This window comes from Pogoniulus pusillus, chromosome 14 (genome assembly GCF_015220805.1).
Source record: "Pogoniulus pusillus isolate bPogPus1 chromosome 14, bPogPus1.pri, whole genome shotgun sequence".
NCBI lineage: Eukaryota > Metazoa > Chordata > Aves > Piciformes > Lybiidae > Pogoniulus > Pogoniulus pusillus.
In genome coordinates this window covers 23,074,188-23,094,924 of record NC_087277.1, presented here as the reverse complement: position 1 = coordinate 23,094,924, position 20,737 = coordinate 23,074,188, and the positions used below count along the sequence as shown (strand labels likewise).

General features: G+C 38.1%; 1 protein-coding gene across 12 annotated transcripts in view; it reads left to right on the top strand.

Moving 5' to 3' along the window:
• Window positions 1-20,737, top strand: part of RALYL (RALY RNA binding protein like) — a 392,319-nt gene that overhangs the window by 116,937 nt on the left and 254,645 nt on the right. The window lies entirely within an intron of this gene.

Here is a 20,737-nt window from a genome sequence, read left to right as displayed (position 1 = left end):
GGGGTTAGGAAGCAGATGGATTAGTATCTATACTTGTGTTACTGTTTTTATACATCTAAGCAAGACTACGAGTGAAGTAGACATCACCATTGTTTCCTTTTCACAGCCTAAAATCTAATTCTTCTCATCAAAATATCCCAGCTAGGCTCAAACTATCGCAGGGAAGAAGGAAATACTACAGTATAAACCTTCTCAAGCATGCGATCATACACAGCAAAACCTGAATTACTTATTCCTATTGCCTTAATCATAGCCCATGCGCTGAAGCTGTTAATCATTAACACAGAGGAGTGGACTGGCTTACCAGTATTGCAGAAGAGCTTCACTTGAAGGTTGCAATTTCCCTAAAATTCTGAAACTTAGTGCTATCACTGAGTTTTCAATACACAACTTGTCTCTACTCTTCACTTTTTTGGGGCTAAACAGTTAAAATGAGCTACATTCACTGTAAGTCAGAAGCTGGCTTAAAAGGCAAATGCTGTTTGATGACAGCACTGGCTTATTGCTCATATCCCAGAGAAATCAACTATGCATTGTAGTGGTATCTCTCATAAAGAGGCTTTGATGAAACAGGAAAATAAACCCCCTGATTCTCACAGTGAAATGACCATCTATAATAATACATAGTGATTTATTATTTTGTTATTTTTCTTGCCTGTTTGAGTTTAAAATTCGTTAGGTAAATGTCATCATAACATTAGCTCTACATTTGATGTGGTTTTTTGTTTTTTTTTCCTTTCATGCTTTATTCTAATTGAGTTGCAGCTTATTATAGCTATTTTAAGGTTCGGTGCTCCTTCACAGGGACAAGATGAGTAAGAATCAATCTGAGCACTTCAGATCCTTCATCAGGAATTACTTCAAATAGCAGCCCTTTCTCTGCAGTAATCTCTGAGATTCTGTTAGCAGCATCAGTCACTGACAACAAAACACCTGAACTCTCTTTCTTTTCCTGTTCATTGGGATCATTCATTGTTAGGGACTGATATTCTTTCTTATAAGATTAGAACAGACTAGTAATAGCTTTTATACCATTATATTTTAAACTCTCTAGACTTCATTAAAACACTCTTCAGCTCCTTCACTTCCAGCCTTCTTTCTGCTTATGAATTATTCAGGGTAAATTTCACTTGAGGTAAATAGTTTGATGTGAAGGTTTTTGTATCTGGATTTAGATGCAACGAGAAGTGTTAAATGCTCAGAATTTTAAGTGAGGAGAATTGCAGAGGCTCAGCTATTAAGATAGAAGACATTTGCTGTTAGTGCTCTGGGGCTGCCATTGAGATCTCAGCACAGTGCTATTTGTCATTCTGAAGTAGGTAGGCATTATGATGCCTGGAGTATAAATCAGCCTTTACATGGTGTCGAGTCCTGAAGCGCTATGAACACTCTAATCCACTTCTGAGTTAACAGAACATTTTTGGTTTTACAAGCTTTAAAGTTTCCCTTTTTATTTAACCCTGTCATCACGCTATTAATCATTATTATTTTCTAGAATTTCATACACCTCCCCAAATACAGTTCTTGATGGTTTTTCTTCAAAGCTGTGGTGAGGCCATTGAGATGAGCTTTAACTTCAGGTAGAGCTGCAGTTTCAGCAAAATTAATTTTATTAATTCTCCTCATGTAAAGAGGAGCACTGCCGTTTTCTACTAACAGAGGGTATCACCAAAGCACAATTCTGTATTCTGTCTGATTTGTAGGGTACTACTACTGCGTAGTATCACATTAGTGTTATCTGCTGAAATTGAAGAGTAGCAGTTTTTATCATGTCTCCAGCCCAGTAGTCAATATATTAGCACAGCAAATACTTTTAAATACTGGTGACCTTATTTCATCTGAGCAGGTAGCCCGTGCACAAAGGGTCAGTTCAGAATCTAGACATACTTCAGGATGTCAGTTCATTTAGTCCTAGTTCCTGTTCTTGCACTAGCTGATGAAATGTTTAAACCATCTGAGAATGCTTTGTTTATTGCGCATTGCTATATACATAGTATTCTGTAGACTTCAGTCAGACAGTGCAGTTGTGCAGTCAAGCTTTTAGTGTTTTTTGGGATGGAGATATTAGTATTAATAAAGTCCATTAAAATCACTTTTCTTGTCAGGCAGCACAGTCAACATGTACTGGGTGCTTGCATTGTGTTGCTCATATGCAATGACAGAGTCACTGTTACGAAACAGCCAGTTACCCCCTCCCGCCAATGAATTGACACTGGCCTCAGTTCAGCTGGGTATATTAGTACCAACCTACTTCCATCCTATGCATGAAAATCCCACCCTGGTGCAGTGAATTGCTGTGCCAGTTAGATTGGAGGAAGGGACAAGAGATAGGTTGACTCGCTTTGTAGCAATGCAGAATACACTGTCAGTTCTTCAGTCTGTGGAATGGAGACTTCTAAAAAGGCAAAAAATCATGAAGGTTTCTGTTGTCAGATTCATTTGGGTATTTATTTAATGCTATCTCAACTTTTTCATATGATGGAATATAAATCATAGAACAGTCAGGTTGAATGAGATCTCCAAAGGTTATCCAACCCACCTGCAGTGAACAGGAACATTCTCCATTAGATCAGGTTGCCCAGAGTCCTGTTGAGCCTGACCTTGACTATCTCCAAGGATAGAGCCTCAGTTACCTCTCTGGGCAACCTGTTGTAGTGTTCCACTGCCCTCATGGTAAAGAACTTCCTCATAACATGTAATCCTCTCTAATTTAAAACCATTGCCCCTCATCCTATCAACAGTCTCTCTCCAGCCTTTTTGTAGGCTCCCTTCAGGTACTGAAAGGCCACTATTATGTTTCCCTGGAGTCTTCTCTTTTCAGGCTGAAGAACCCTGGGTCCCTCAGCCTGTCCTCATAGAAGAGGTGTTCCAGCCTTCAGACCAAATTTCTGTGAATTATTGTAGCTCATAGTTAAGTCATTGCTGTCTCTGTTAAAAAGCTTCTTTTCCTATACAGCCACTTAAAGTTGTTGTTTTCATTAAAGTGCTCATACTCACTAAGGAAGTATAATAGTTCAGCAGCAGAGTGATTGCTTGTGTTAGTAGTAGCACATTGAAGTTATATGACCTCTCATTAATCTGCACTTTGATAAAGTGCTAGAGTGGCAGGATTAATGACATTCTACTGTAAATTATTCAAATCCCTGCCTGTGCCCAGACTAGCTCTTTGGAGAAACATGCAAGTTATACTGAATCTTTCACTGCCTTAAAAAAAATCTGCAGTGGTCCAGAGACAGAAATTTGCTTATCTGAACTGTGGATCATGTGCATCCAACTAACAGGCACTTCTTTTCCTCTTTGTGATTTTTGTATTTTTAATCTTCTAAAAGTATTCCATTCTTACAAAGGCCACTTTTCCTTTTCCTCCATTGTTTTCATTTTGGCTTTTAGATCCTATGTAGCATGCTGTGTACTTAAGTACCTAGATTAGCTTGGTAACATCGACTTCGTTTGGTCCATAAGGCTTTCTTCTCTGCTTATGTTTCCCTTGTGCTGCATCAGCCTCATCAAATCCTATTTTTCCTCTTAGCTCCTTCTGTCAGCCTGCACTCTTCTGAGCATTGTCTCTTCAGCCATATCTCGGCCCATGCAGTACTTTGAAATCTGTTGCCAGCACTACTTCCCCTGTGTGGATTAAAAACCCTGCTCCTGGTGCAGCAAAAGTGTGGATTTTATGAGTAGGACCACCTTTCTCTATGGAAAAGTAAAATGAGTTTGTCGCTCCTGCTTTTTAAGGTCTCTTCCAGAAATTTGTGGATGTGAATGTCAGAGGGACTGTTGATATTTCTGGTACAGTCCTATATAAGAAGTCACATAATTACTTCCTTAGTCATCCCTTTATCCAGATGAGAAAGATACGATTAAAAGGTACCCCAGATCAATTTACAGGAAACAATATGTCTAGAAATTGACAGTTTTCCACATCCCTTTACCTTCATTGATTAAATGTTTGTCAAGCATTCAGCTCAGAATCCACCTCTTACTCATGACTTATATCTGTTTCTTAGGCATAAGAAAAATAGTCTACTAATACTCTAATCAAGTAGAACTCTTCTGTGTACTTTGTGTGCTGTATTTGTGTCACTTGAAAATTTCTCATGTCAAAAGCAAATTCTTATGCATGGGAAGTTGACTTAAATCTCGACCAAACTTTCCATTTGAAGTGTGAAAACTGAAGATAATGTAGACTATTGTCTGTGTTATACACAGAACCATCCTGAAAATGTGCTCTCTATTTTGAGGGATTTTTATTAGAGGTTGTTGCAGCAGTTCTCTGAGACTTAGCGCCCAACAGAGGGAAGCTCAAGTAAAGCCAGTTGTCAGAAAGGAAACATCCTGCAGTGGAGTACAAGGTCAAGCAATGCCAGCTGATAGACCTCCTTGGTTAAGGAGTGTTTTCTCTTCAACAGAGCACTGTGCTGAAGTCCTGCTAATTTCTACTGACAGGAATTCATCCTTAATGTGGTTGTGTGTGCTTCTAAGGCTGCTGCTTTGTTCTGAGTATTGCTGCATGAGAAGGGATGGATCCTCAGGGACTCTACCTCAACTATCATCAATGGGCATTTCTGCACCATACTCTACTAATTATGGAGTAATCCTGTGTTGAGTTTTATTTTACTGTACAGCATTTCTGCTGTCTAGGCTGCTTCTTAGAAGCTTGCAAGTCATTGCTCTCCCTCTTTCTAGCCCTTCATTCGGGTCACTGCTATGACATTTACAGATCTTATCTCTACTTTTCTCACCAAAACTTTTAGTCTGTTTCCAATTAAAAGAGTTCATTTTTTTATTCTTAATGGTCTATTGTTCCTAGAAATAGTGATCAAAGATTTTAATTTTGCTGACACAAGTCAATCTTCAGATTAAACTTTTATTTATCTGGAAGCTGATGGTAGGTGTGCTACACCACTGCCTGTGTACAGTGTCCCGCAGCCTGCAAGAGTATTGCCATTTGCTGAGCTCATGCTTCTCAAGTTGCATCAGCCTTTATCAACAGCAAAAAAAGATATATTTCAGAGTCTTTGTTTAAACCCCCTTATGACAGTTTGCCTTTGAAACAGCTACAAAATTGTAATGGCTTTTCATTTAGATTTGCTGGTAAGAAACAAGTTGAGTGCCCTTTCTTTGTAAAACTTAAAGGCTGAAGTGAAAATTATTTTGCTGATGCACCAAATGTGTTGGTTGTTTTTTGCAATTGAACTGATTTTATTCAGTAATAAAAGTTGATTGGTATAATGAAAAAATGTTTTATGTAAGCATCACACTATTGCCAGTTCCCTCCCTTCACTGAGATACTCAGGCCAAACTGAGCCTATTTGAATCAATAGCCTCATCCATGTGATACTGCAGAATGGAAAGCTCAGGGCAGAAAAACATGGGAGTCATAGAATGGTTTGTGTTGGAAGGGAAAAACGTCAACTTTCAATTCTTTTGATTATTTTTTACTGTCCAAATTAGGTAACATATACTGTTCTCTTCCATCCTCTCTGTAATGTGTATATATAGAGATATTTGTGTGAAGAGACACATATTCACATATAAAAAATACATACATACATGTGTGTGTATTTAAATGCTTTCAATTGGTTTTTTTCTGCATTCTGGTTTGATATGGGACCTATGGGTGCTGTCTCACTGCTGACTTAGCTTTGTCTAGAAGATGACGTTGTCCAAACTGAAATCTCCTTTCTTCTTTCAAATCTCTAAATGGAAGGTGGAGTACTCAAGGAGAGAAGGCCTGAGAGCTGCTAGTGTGTTGGTGTCTGGCAGTTTCAAAACAAGCTTTGAGAAGCAAAAAAAGACACTGTTATACTTCACAGAGTAGTCTGGGAGCAATTACAGAAACTGCAGCTGTTGTCTTACTGAAACTCAAGAAATCACTGATGTTTAATGTTTCCAGCTCTGTCCCAATTGAAATAAGCTTAAACTAAAGATGAATGCTTGTTTGATAATGGTTTCTCGTCATTCAGTTTAAGATGGCTAATTCTTTCATTTAGACAGTCCCTTTTTTCTGAAGACTCTTGTCTTTTACTGAGATATTTAAATCTAATAACTTGTATTCTTATATGCCATAGAGTCTAGATGTTAGTTTTCCCAGTTTCCATAAATGTATGGTTAGCAGGATTTCATATCTTATGCAATAATTGAGGGGTTTTTTTTTGCACTAGAACAATAGATAATACTCATTCAGTTTCTCTTTTGAAGATTGGAAGCTGCCAGCTTTACTCAGCTACTAATACCCCACTCATTCTTGCTGTCAACCTGATAAAATTCCTCTGCGATCTGCACATATCTCTATAGAAGGTTCCCATTGCCTGATGTGTTTGACCACAGAGGTACTGTAAATTTGTCAACCATTACTCATTTTTTGTTTTGCTTGAAATTTAGCTTATTACATTCTTTTTTTTTTCTTAGATTATTATTACAAATAATTTATATACAGTTCATCAGCTTAAAAATATAGAAATAGAAAAAGCTTTGGGCTAACCAAGTCTGCTCCCTTGCTGCTGTTATAAGAACCAGCTGGTGTAACAGCTAGCCAGTGAAGATGCTAACATCAGTATCTCTTGTTTGGGGAGTTTTGGTTTATTCCAGTCATGAGAGTGACTGGATTTCTCTTGTTAACTTTTACTACCTTTCAGAATCACTCCTGATTACAGATAGGTTCTGACTTCACAGAAGGCAGCAAAACTATCATCATGAAGTTAAGAGAGTCCTGAATCAAGAAGCATTGTCTCATGAATTTATCGTGAAAAAAACCCAGAAGTTCTACTCAGAAAATCTGTCTTTGATAAACTTAGTCACTCTCTTGACCACTTGTGGCAGGCCAGACATGGAATGGGCTGCCCAGGGAGGTGGAGTCACCATCCCTGGAGGTGTTCAAGAAAACACTGAATGAGGCACTTAGTGCCATGGTCTAGTTGACTGGATAGGGCTGGGTGATAGGTTGGACTGGATAATCTTGGAGGTCTCTTCCAACCTGGTTGATTCTGTTGTTCCTATTATACCCTTTCAAGGGGGATGGAACAGTTCAAGCAGTCTGTGGGTGCATAGCAGATTTGTTTGGTCTTTGTGCCAGTCACACATGATTAGAAGGCTGCTTTGAACAGGACTGGCAGAAGTCCACACTGTACCTCGCTGTGGGAGCAATTAACTCTATTCTATAGATAACCAAGCTCATAGAAATGAGGTATGGGTATCATTACATGCCTCTGCAACATTTGTTTAATTGCTGAGCACTTGTTTATGCTTTGCTTTGCTGGAAAAAGATGTATTCAAGTATAAAATAGTGATCTGTCAGGTATAAAGCCTGTGACCTTGAGGGGATCATTACAGGGTGCAGATCAGAAGAATTTAACAAAGGTTGTTACATATCAAATGTCAGAGACCAAAGCTTTATATTGTACTTGGCTCTTAGGCAGTTTTATCAACTGTCAGTTTGAAGAGAGTATTTACATATTTTTTTTATCAGCTAGTAACTGGGTTTTTTATAACTTGTGTTTTCTGTCATCTTGAATTATGCTTTATCATGTTTGTGAGAAATTCTGACATTGTCATCTCAACAGGCATTGCCTTGTTACCTGAAAGCACCTGACTTACCTCCTTGAAGGGTTGTGTTTTTTTGGTAGAACAATGAAAGTAATGAATCATGTTCAAGCCAGTGGGAGCTTTAATGCTTTTTAGCTGGCATAGCTATCAACAGAAAATTTTATGGTAGATGTGACTATTTAAATATCAGTAATGCAGTGGAGGTTTAAGAGATCAATATAGTAAAACAAAGAAAATGCATATGTTACTCATTCTCAAGCTGAAGCTACAGGAGAATAAGTGGCATGCTGGTATACACAGGCCAAGATGAAAAAGGACCGATATGTTGTAGTTTCCTCTTCTGTTTCTTTCTGAGCTAGCCTTGTTTTGCTAAGTGTAGAACATACTGTACTGAATTCAGTTTCAGGGCACTCACTCCAAGAATGGCATTGAGGTGATGGAGTGAGTGGGTCCAAAGGAGAGGTAACAAAACTGGTGAAGGATCTAGAGAGCAGGTGGTCTGACAAATAGCTGAGGGCTCTGGGATTTAGTCTGGAGAAGAGCCTAAGGGGAGACCTTCTTGCTTTCTATAATTATCTGAAAGCGGGCTATAGATGAGGTGGGTGTTGTGTCTTCCCCCAGGTAACAAATGACAGGAAATGTGCTTGAGTTGCACTATGGGAAGCTTAGGTTGGATATTAGAAAAAACATGTCTGCTGAAAGGGTTCTTAAACACTGGAACAGGCCACATGTGGCAGCAATTGAGTCACCATTCCTGGAGGTAAAAGATACAGAGGTACATTTTAGCAGCAGACTGGTTACACTTGATCTTAAAGGCCTTCTTCAACAACAATGGTTCCATGATTCTCTGGCCATTTCTTCAGATTTGGATGTAGCCAGTGAAACCACCACTGAACTCTAATGCTCAGATTTATACAGCAATACAGAAGCTGTTGCATGTTGTGATACTTCAATTTCTCAAATTTCTGGGGACTAGTAGGGGAAAGTTGTAAGGTCTTTTTAATGTAATGGATATTCTTCATCATAGAATTGCTTTGTTTGGAAAAGACCTCCAAGATTGAGTCCAGCTATTGACCTAACACCAGCATGGACATCAAACCATGTCTTCAAGTGCGATGTCAAAACTTTTATGAAATGCCTACAGAGACAGTGACTCCATCACCTCCCTGACTGGCCTGTTCCATTTTAAACCTCCTCTGGCACAATTTCAGGCCACTTCCTCTTATCCTATTGTCTTACTCCAAACTGCTTTCAGGTAGAGCAATGAACTCTCCCCTTAGCCTCTTCACTCTGCAGAACCAATTTTAGTAGTTTTAGTAGGGATTGAAACCACCCTCGATAAGGCTTCAAATAGAGATCCTTCTTATTAAATGAAAAGATTTTTGCCAATGGGTGTGGAACTTGCATCCTAAATTCCATATGTGCAAAATGTAAGAGCTGATGTTCGTGTTCATAGTGAGATGCACTGTTTGCCTTACACTCACTGACTTAGCCATGAAATTGTAACTGGTGAAAAGCAAGCTGAATAAATTCACTGCTTTATGATTTCTGATAAAACTTTGTGGAGCAAAAGCTATTGTACTCAAGAGATCTGGACCTCATTGTGTGGCAGTTGCATCAAGTTGTCTTTTAAGGATGAAAGTTCTTTGTTAGTGTTCTGCTATGCTTACAAAAGGTAACACATGGTAAACAAAGTAGCATGCTCCTTGTCTCCATGGGCTTCTTCAAGGAGTTATGAATCTAAGTTCAAGCTTCTAGAAAATAAAACATGATCTTAAATCTAAACAAATTGTTTAAACAGTGCTTTGTTTAATTTTATTTTTAATACTTGTTTTTTCTTGGAAAAGTTAATGCATGACTTTTGGCTTTTAGACCCTCCCATGCCAATGCTATTAATTTCTTTCCAGTCTCCTCAAGGTATTAGATTTGGTATCTGTCAGCCCTTGAGGTTTAAATATAAAGTACTATTTTCAAGCTATCTAAATTCAAATGTTAATACTAATGCTGTTTGGAATGGAAGCAGGTTGTATAACTTAGAGGACAGCATAAGGCAAGAATATCTGTTTCAATTTATGGTACATTCTGCCCTGGAATATGTTGTTTTAAATCTCATCTGAAGACTGTTAAGCTTGTTGGTGAAAGTCCAGAACACTTGTGAAACATCCAAGTAATTTTCCATGTTGGTCCATCATTCAAGTATTGATCCTGGCTGACTTTGAAACTTACATGTCTAATATGCTCACAAACTAAGGTCTTGTAGCTGTAGGGTGTTTCTTCCAGTATCTCCATATTTTTTCTGTTTGCTTTCTAAACTGCTTATAGCTACTTCCTGTTTTAACTCAGGTGACCTTGGACCATCTAGCAGTAAGCTGTTATTAAAATGAGTAGTCTTTTGACTTGCACAGTGACTTTCTCAATTTTCAGCATTGACAATGTTCCACTTTGACTAATGTGTTTTGATTGCATAGATATGAGCATTAAGAATTCATTAGACTTTCTTCAATTCAAAACCTCCCCATAAAATTACCATATTTTTGGTCCTCTGCTTACAATACTTCTATTAGAGAAGGTGAAGTCTTCAGAAATAGTAATAGTAGGTGTTGGAATAAACCGTTTGGGCTGGTAAATAATTGCAAATATTCCTTGTGCTTGGGCGTCTCAGAACAACTGATTCAAATACCTTTGGGAGTTAAAATGACAACTACTAATGCTATCACATCTACCTGAGGCTTTTCCTGTAAGCTTCTTGCTATGCTTTTAGAAGAATTGAGATGCTTCTGTAAGGAAGAGCTCAAATGTAGTTTTTACATGGTATAGGCTGAGAAAATGAGTAAATATCCCTGAGAGATACCTTTTTATAACAGTGGGATTTAGAGTTATTCTAGGAAACTCATGCACTATTCTTCCATAGTTTGTTCTGAGGTAATCAATCAAATATGACCTGAGTACTGCTCCATAAATTCTTCATGCTTCTGTGACCACAAAGGATAGGTGAAATTGGATGTCATGTATGAATGTCTAAGAATGATATTGGTGGCTAATGACGTTTTAACCAACAAGGTATTAGTTACTGTTGTTTTGGATGACCTCTTCTAGCATCAGTTAAGCTGTAACCTGAACATTGGGTAAACAACTGAATTACCTGTTAGTCACGGATTTTTAGGTGGAGTGAGCTATTAGGAGGCTAAAGGCAGTAAACTGCTTATGCTGTTGTTAGGACGTCAATAGCAGAAATGTCATGATATTAGCATGTGAGACACTGCAGGTTAGTATGTGGCCTGGACTGAGTCCAACTGAGGGCCACAAAGATGCTGAGGGAATTGAAGAATTTCTTTTACAATGAGAAGTTGAGACCTTGGGTTCTTTAGCCTGGATAAAATACTGAGAGAGAATCTGATAAATACGTATAGGAGGGTTATCAAGAGGATAGAACTAGCCTCTTTTCAGCAGTGCCAAGTCCAGTGACAGGACAAGGGCCAATAGGTACAAACCAGAACACAGGAAGTTTCTCTTGAACTTCAGGAGAAGTTTCTTTAATTTGAAGGTGCTGGAGCATTGGGCCAGGATACCCAGTTTGCAGTCTCTTGCTTTGGAGATTTTCACAACACTCCTACCTGTGTTCCTGTGTAACCTAATCTAGGTTCTTTAGGAGGAAGGATTGGACTGGATGATCTCAAGAGGTTCCTTCCAATCTCCACAATGCTGGGATTCTTTGTGACCAGAGCGTTTTTCTCAAGGAGGGAATCCTCAGCATCATTGCCTTATACAATCAGTTTCCACAATGATAAAAGCATTTTTCAGGGTGTAAGGAAGCTAGCTTAGAGCATGATCCTTTTTTTATATTGCCAAATTTGCCCAAATATCCTTGTGAAGGGCATCAGCTATTTTTTTCAGTACACTTACCTTCAAATGAAGGCAGAAGGAAATCGTGACTGGCATTTCATGATGTATTGATTGATAGCCTTTATTGATTTCTGTATCTCTGCTAGTGGCAAATGACATTTGCACTTTTTTTTTAGATTATGGGATCCTGCTCAATTAGAAGCAACTGGAGTTTTTGACGTTTTGGTTTTTATTGTGTAGACTTCAGTACCTTAAGAACCAAGCTATTTTATGTGAATGGGTATTTCAAGAACAGCCACTTTAGCTTGTATGTATGTAATCCTTTTCAAAGTACTTGTTTAGCAGTACGATGCAGCACAAAACCAATAACCATACCACCATAAAACACAATACAGTGAGGAAGAGTCCATCCACACAGACTAATGAACTATCAAGTATGGCTGCTATTGTGCTTGTTACCTTGATAGTCTTGCACACGCAACTGTGTTTACAAAATGGTCAACGCAACATTTCTTACTCAAAAGAGTATAATCTGGTGAATGCTTTAAGTCCCCAGTGTGCTATGCATGTAGAACTGCTTTCTTTTGGTCATTCATGCATTTTGTTACCTTTATAGAATAACTAGAAATCTCCGCCTATTCCAAGGAAAGTGCTGTGAAGCAGATATGTATTTAATGACCTTACTTAGATCTTTGACCTGACCTTTATTAATTCACATTAATGAGAGAAAATATTTGATACTATTAAGGTCTATTAAATTAGACCAAGGCTGTGTGTAGATTACAGAAGATTGAAACCTACAACCAGTGAGAAGTTAAAACCTCTGGCAGAGCAACATTTGCTTGAGGCAAACTTTCAAATAAAAAACCAGCCACTCTACTCTTTCATATTATTGTTATAACCTGTACTAACAGAAAGTGGAAAGATAGTTTCTCATAGCTTAAATGAAAGTTTGTGCATTGTTACAGACCCTTCATGGAGAACAAAATGAGCAAACTATTTGTGTAGCTTAAGAAAAATCAATTATCTCATGCCAAGTAAATGAAGCACTTTCCTGACTATTTGCTACATTTTACTTTAAACTGAGCATCTTCCTTTTCATCAAGTATAATTGAGAAAATCTATTACTATGATTTGGTTCTTAGGATTTTTTTTCTGCTTCAGGGCTCCAAGTCCTTTTGCATAAGGAAAACAAAAGGGGAAAGAAGGAGAATCCCAAATAAACAAATACCATCCAAACAACAGTCAGCTGCCTGACTGTGCTGAGAAAAGTGAAGATAAATATCAGCATAAATCTGTCCTGCATGCCTTCTATGTAATGTTAGGACCATAGGTGTAAGGAATAAATTACTTTTCCCAGACACTTTGGACTTCTATCTACAGCTCTCAAACAGAAAATATGGTGAAATAAAAGTCTAATCTTGAAATACTTTGATAAAGTTGACTAGTCTTATGCATGCTACATATGTTTATTCAAACTTCAGAAATACAAGAAATGTGACTGCTCTCAGTCTTCCTATGCAGTACAGAGCAGAAAGAAACCAAGGTAATAAAATGGTATTAACAAATTACTTAATTACCAGAATAACTGTAATTAAGGCTTTAGGCAATTTTGTCTATTTCCTGTTCCTAGGATTAGGCAGTTCTAGAGCAGTAGGAAATAAATTAATATCTCACCTAGCTCTTATGTTTTTGCAATCATTTTATTGTTCCTAAATAAGCTTAGTGTATTTTAGTACAATGTAGTCAAGGGATTTAGAAAAGCACTCCAAAAAGTCTCGCCTTTTTACTAGAAATTCATAGTCACCATGAAGATTACTGAAACAGTCATAAGGCACATGAATTTTCATTACACAGGAGGAAGAACAAGGCAAGACATCACACTTAAGTTGTCATGAAGTCACAGTGTTTACAAAAGGTAGTATTTCCTATCTCTCTTCTCCCTCATCTCCCTTATCTTCCATGAAGTCGGGGGCAAGTCAAAACACAGTAACATCTTTTCTTCCTCTGTCTTAGACAAATGACTGAAAGTGAAAGGAGAAAGAAAACTCATCCAGGATAGAAACAAATCCTTCTTTTTCATTGTTAGCAGTTTGCTGGGTGCTTGGAGTAGGTGATCTTAAGAGATTTCTTCCATCCTCATCCATTCTGTGATTCTACTTAAGAGTGAGGGGCAGGAAATGTGATTCATAACTTTCATTTTATGCAATAATGTCTTTTAAACTGAGTTTTTCCTTTATAATACATATGTGTGATCAATAAATGCTTTAGGTAAAGATATGGCACACATTTGGGCATACTGAAAATATTTCCAACTGGGATATTTTCCAGAATTACTCAATTCAACAGAGATATGATTAGTCTACTATAAGGATATATTTCAGTCTGATTTGGGAACATCTGCTATTAGCTAGTTTGGGCTGTTGGAATAGATACACCAGTGGGTTGAAATCAGTACCGCAACTTGAGGACCTTGCAATATAGAAGCAAGGTGAGAGCTTATGTCCTTCAGATTTGGTTACCTTTTGCATAGGTTTAACTTCTTTCTTATTTCTTATAATAAAGTATAGTATGGAGATGCTTATTTAAAGTTTTTAAAGATGACAATAAAATAAACCATGTATAGTTTAGTGTAGCATGAGTGGGACAGTACTCATAAAGAGATATTCTACCTAAATTCCCTCCTTTTGTCATTAATAATAAAGGAGCAAGGAGAAATGAGATGAATTACTCTTACAAAGACATGGTCTCATTTCAAGTTTGCGTATATAAAATGTGTCTTTCCTCTGACTCAGAACAACACAAGCTGGGTATTGGGGTAGTTTATGCATGTATATTTATGTAGTTTATTAAACAGTACTATATGGGGAGGAAGCTAACAGCTGTCCTTTTCCCCCTTTCTATCCATAAATCTGCCACATCACTGGATCTGACAAAGTGAAACTCTGTAGCTTTCAGTTTGTGCATAACTGTTGCCAAACTTCATAAAGATATTTTATGGCCTGTTGAAGTGCTGAGACACTAGACTTCATGAAAAATTAAGTTCCTAAATGGATAGGAACTGTATCACTTGAGGAGTCTAAAAAATATCAGTGAGTGTCACAGCTATTAGTGACAGCACTTTGGCGAGATCTCGCCCTGCTTATGACATAGCTCTGCGATAAAACGTTCAAGCACACAGTGCCACTAATGATGAGCTATTTTCACCCAGACACCAAATTATGGTATATAAGTTCAGGCTGCTTAGGTAATTTAAGCTTCCTTTTTATGGCAAAAGCAGTAGTGCCAAGGGCTTTCTCACTTCTTGTGTGGGTGGTAGGGTACAAGGCAAGGTTATCCCTTAGCACAACATCACCAAAGAAGGAACTGCTGTGAGTCCCATGTGTTTTGCTACTCTGGCAAGATACTTCTGATTTTTCCTTGTACAGATACTGGCTCTACCACCAACTAACTATCTGCTTCAGAAAGATATGATCAAAAGACCAAATCACCTTTTTCTTCAGTTAGCTTCCACAAGGGAAGGGGCTAGAATGCACATTTTGTGAGGCAGTGCTGTGGCAGTCCTAGGGTGTTGTACCTTAAGCACTGTGAAACCTCACTACTAGGATCTCTGTTCCCTATTTTGCAGTCCCATAGCCTCATGTCCCATCAGTTCAAGTCATTCTTGCAGCCATTTCCTATCAAAGTTATATACCACTTAAGCTCAATATGTCGATCCAGAAAATTGTAATAACAATAATAGAAAAGTGTTTGCAGTACAATTTAAAAAACACAACAACCACAAAAACTTAGTGTTCCAGAAGCTCTCCTATTTATTTTAGGATCAACAACTCATTTAAATTTAAAAGAAGCCATTATGATTTTTATTTTTGCCAAGGTAGTAGAACTATGAAATGTTTTTGGAATACAGTTCCACTCTCTTCCCAATTAGATGAGCAGCCCAGTCCAACTAAAATAGTTTCTTGCTCTCCTGACAGCTATGAGACTCTAAATGGCCATTGTCATAGATATCATTACTCAAAATTAACAGCTGATAGTGGCCAAGCTGTCAGAACAGGCAGACTTGAGGGGCAATATACTTGAAAAGTTAAAACTGCAGATCCATCAGGGTTGTTACTGGGCAGCTTTAACGTAGTGGTAATGGCTGATGCAATGTATTTGTTATCTGTGGGGTTTAGTGGTTAGCAAGAAAAAATAATCCTAAATGATGGTTCCAGGTGTCCAGGTCCTAAGCATAGTCCTGTCTAAAGAATTCTGGAGTATCTAAGGTTAAACCATACTCTAAACTGAAGTGTGACTGTATGCACATGCTGTGTTCTCAATGTTACAACTCTCGCTCGATCCTGGTTTCTTCATCACTGCTGCCTGTCTACCAGTATGAAAACCAAAAAAAAGGTTGTGAATTGGAATTCTCAGAGGTTTTTTTATCTTCTGGGGTGTGGATTCTTTTCTCTTTTCTGTCATCATTCTGTTGTTATTTTCACCAGGCTGTTACATTAACAATTGAAAACTTTGACTCTTTGGAGCAGCTATTTTAAGTTGGCTCATCATCACTGCCTGAGTTAAAAGGGATAGTTTGTAGATGAGGTATCAAAGAGGAGGACACAGGATATATTGTCCATATTTTTTTTTTCCTGTCTGACTTAATGTCTGAAGTCCTTTTATTTCTTGCTGCCTAGGTTTTGCATTGCCAGTGTCAATTTCAGAGAATCACAGGATCTGTCCATATCAGTTTTGTCTTACCTGGAGAGGAATAAAATCACTCTGCAGCTTTAGGACAGACTTGTATGGATATGCACTCAGTATTTTTAAATAGTGTTTTTCATCAGTAGGACATATGCTCTCTGTGTGGCTTCTACTTGCTCTCCTAGTACTTAAAATCTTCCTTCTCATCACACTTGCTTTTTGTGTGAAGTTTCTTCATTTTTTTTTCTTCTTTCCTTTTAACTGCTATTTTAACAGGATGTTTATACTGAAATTTAAGGTAATTATTCTACTGTTTTCTATTAACTCATTCCTTAAGCTGATTTCAGCTGTTCCAAATTGGATTAAGAAAATGAAAGATTATCAGATGACCTGGTTGTTGGCATTTGGTGACTTTGCAGCATTAGGAATATGCTTATCTAATAAATGTGTGGGTTTTTTTTTAATTCCATAAAACTGTCTGATACAGCAGTTCAAAATTTGCCTGGAAGCAGCTAATGTTGAAAAGCCAATGTTGAAAAGAGAATAACCACGTTTCATATACAAGTGATAGAATCAACATTGCAAATCCCCTCTACTATGACTTTCTTGTACCTGTACCACTGCACATCACAGCTGTACAAGGCTTCATTTCGACTCCTGCTGCAAGGATGTTTGAGACAATCACTTGCTTTGAACTTGGCTTTTGATTTCTTAAACTTGGGTAGTAAGATCAAGACAGACTTCTCTTAATATAACTCTGAGAAGATAATCAAGAAACATTAATGTTGGCAGTCAGTGGATGTTCAATACTTTTTGACAATGCTGAGGCAGACTATAGTAGTCAGTATATGATGGTCATTATCCACTGCAGAGAGTGACTTGTATTCATTAATATATCCACAGTTTAATATTCAAATGTCTCATTTGGACATTAACTTCCCCATGGAAACTTTTTTTAAAAAAATATATACATATATATTTGGAAGAAATCCTGCTAGGGGCTAGGGAAGAAATCAGAACTACTAGATAAAAGGTTTTAACTGTTTGAGTCTCAGCTGCTGATGTGTGATAAGTCAGAGGGACTTCTTAATGGGTAGAAATGGAAAGAGTTATTGATGGTGGGTATCTAAGGCAATAGTAATTACTATCAGTTATGAATTTAAGAAACTAATTATCATAGAGGAAGAAGTGAAATAGCTTTTGAAAGAAAAAGGTCTGGAAGAAAGAGTGTGTCACTTTGCATTACCTACCAACACAGATTTAACACTACAGAAAGAATGGATAGCTATGGCAAGGATAATTTTTCTCTTTCTGCTTCCAGCCTTTTTCTTCCCCTCTCTTCCCTCCCCACCTCTTGAGGCTGTAGAGCAAAGTAAGGGCTTTGACCTTGATGCATTTCCCTGTCTCTCCTTTGGAGATGGGAACAGACCTTATAAAGTTCACGTGTGCATATTAAGGCTATAACCATCTGCTGCAATTATGAACAGTGTGGTGGCTAAGTTCAGCATTTGGGGAGGAGTTCTGAAGGTCAGTTGCACTTCAGCTTAGGTTGACTTAAGTGAAAAATAGGAGTGATAAATGAACAGCTAAGGTTTTTAAGTGGTATGGCTTGGGGGGTATTTAAGATAAGGAATAACATCAGAGGATGATATGGTCATATCTTAGATTATATCAGCAGTTGGAACATTTTTCATGTCCTTAAGATGCCAAACTAGCATCTTGACAATGTTCTGTTTTAAATTGTGGTGTTGTAGAAAAAGTGCATTCATGCCTTAGGAAGCATTTACTGTATTTTTTCAGTGCAGCTCCTGTTATGTGTTGGTTGGGTGCTTTGAGGGGTTTATTTTGTTGTTTTGGGGTATTTTGGTGTAGTTATTATTTGAGTCTTTTGCTTCCTCTCCTATGTGAGGGTGATACACTCAGTAGCAAGCACTCCTGGTGAGCTGTGGGAGCAATCAGCTCTCCAGCATGAGAGTGTTGTCTTGCGTAAATTCTGTGTCTTTATGACTTGTATTTTAGTAATCTTGAAAGCATGCATCTAGGTACCTCTGTGACTTCCAGGTGTTTTTTTTATGTAGTTGCTGATTGCTTAGATTGTAACCATGGGGGTGTTTTGTGAAATTTCAACATGTTTCTGGTGGTTTGTTTTAGGAAGCAATAATTATGATAATTAACTATGTTATTTCTAATACTCTTTCAATTACATAGATTAATAAACTACCAAGGATTAGAAAATAGTCTTACAGAAATTCTCTGTTTAGCTTTGCTGTGAGTGTTCAGTGTATCCACTCGGGTTTGGCAAATTGGGGGATAGTAAGTCTAGCTCCATCATGACCTGATAAACAGTTCTTTTAAAGTGTTCTCTGTTCCTGTGATCAAATTCTGGGCATGCAGCCCAGGGGCTCTGGGGGACAGTGAAAAGTATTATACTTTCAGACAAGTGAAAGAATGGTTCAGTACAGTGTTTAGACTTGTTTTGTCGCCTTCCTAGTACGAGACAGAAATAGACATGCATGAGAAAGGAGCAATATATAGCAGGCTATTCTTTTGGAATATCTGGAGTAGGGAAACAATTCTTCTGCAGCAGCTTATCAAACTTACCATGCCAGGGAACCCTTTTGGCATAAAGGTGTACAGAAAGGTGGAAGACTTAAAGGAACAGCCTCACCAATAGTTTGTAGGGAACATTTCTTTTATGAAAAGGAATATTGGGAAATCAGCAGTTTTACTGAGGTGTTATTAAAATGTGCTAAATGTCACTGGAAAGCATTATGACTCTGAATGCCTTTTTTCCCTGCTCTGGGAGATGTTGAAGCATGTAAGACAGATCGTCATTTCAGTTAATTGTTACCCCAGTCCACCTGATACTCATGGAACTTAGGCTGAGCTTAGTTAATCTTAACAGAGTAATAGTTGCAAGATGTTGTTTTTATATGAATTTGTCACTTCATTGCTCGGCTAGATGATGTTCCTTGTTTTGCTTTGGTGCATGTTTTAGCTGTCATCTAGTGAATTTTGGGCCATTGGAAGTTGATGGGTTTCCAAGACTGCCTTGGTTTGATTAACTATTGTGGTAGGCCTGAATAGACCAAACTAGGCTTATACACATCCTGGCTTGTCCAGACATGTTTTTCTGCTCACCCTCCTTCTGCTATGGGGGAGCAGCAACTGTGGGAAAGAGGCCGAAAACCTGGAGTCTAAGGACTCTGGCTTGCCTAGACTTGTTTTGCTGCTGCAGTAAACAAGATACATGCATGCTTAGTTCGTGCCTGCCTCCTGCAAGGCCTATGTTTTTCCAAAAATTGGGTAAGGCAAGCCTCTGGTTTTACCTAATATGGTCAAGCCTTGACTAACTGCCATTCTGATTGACTGTTCCGTGCCCCAAAGTCTCAGGCTGTACTGATAGGAGTTGTACAGGTAACACAACATGCTCTGCTGTTGCATTCATGCCTGCTGTTGCCTGTTGCTATTGCTCTCTGCTCCTGGCAGTGTAGTTGTCATGCTAAGCTATAAGCTAGCTCTGCTACAAGGTAACAAACTCCGATGCTTTGAGTTTGTTTGCCTGGAAACTACACTGCCTCCGGGTTAACAGGAACAGACTCTACATGCCTCCACACTATTGGCCTGCATAGCCAGCATGATGTGGTGCTAAGACTGCACATTGCAAGACATTCTGCCTAAACCTGCCAAGACAAGGAACCACGGAAAGGAAATGCAGATTGTCCAGAGAAACCAAGACCAGGTCAGAGATAGTCTACCTCCTTTCCCTAGCCGCCTGTGAAGCCTGGGGAAGAATAAGAAGCCTCAATGGCTGACAAGACACTAAGAGAATTCCCTGAAAGCATTTGGGTCATGTCTGAAGCTGTAATTAGTCGCAAGGAATCAGAGACTAATACTTTCTAAGTACTTAAAGTCTCTTGTAATTTACCAGTTGCCTTCTCCATAAGCAGAAGGGAGCTTCCTGAGTTCATCTAGTGAGCAAGTGGTATATTGACCACAAGAACCTTCTCTTCCAGTTCAGTTAATGGTTATGTTTGCTAGCTATAAGATCTAGAACGTTTAAGAAATATTATTGCTTTGTATAATGTTTCCATGACTGTGCTAAGAACTGGTTACTCTTAAAATCAGTGATAGAGGCAGTGAGAGATTTGAATATCAAAATTGATAAACAATATTAATTTCAGAGATACCCTCTTGCAATGAGTTCTCCATTACATTAACTCAAGTGATTGAGTTACTGACTTGTTTCATGTGCTTTATTATCTTAACATCTAAAAACACTTGAAGTTTCTCCTTATGTAAGAAACTCACTTGAAATAAATTCTTAATACAAAACAAGAAAATGCCTCCAGAAATCCTGGTCTATGCTGTTTGCTCAGTACTGAAGCATACAGTCTTGGTTTATATTTTCATGAACAATTCTGTGTGTTTATAAGAGGTTTTTCTTCATTTAAAACAAAAAAAAAAAAAAAGAGAAGGGGGGGGAAGGGCCCCCCAACCCCCCCCAGCAAAATAAACAATACAAACTCCCTAAAACTTGATGCTCCTGTACACTGTCAGAAGTCCTTTCCAAACCAGGAGTGAAAGAGAGCTCAGGCATTCTTCTGGGTTATTTCATGTTTACAAAATTACTTAATTCTCTAAGGCCTACTCTTTTTTTAGG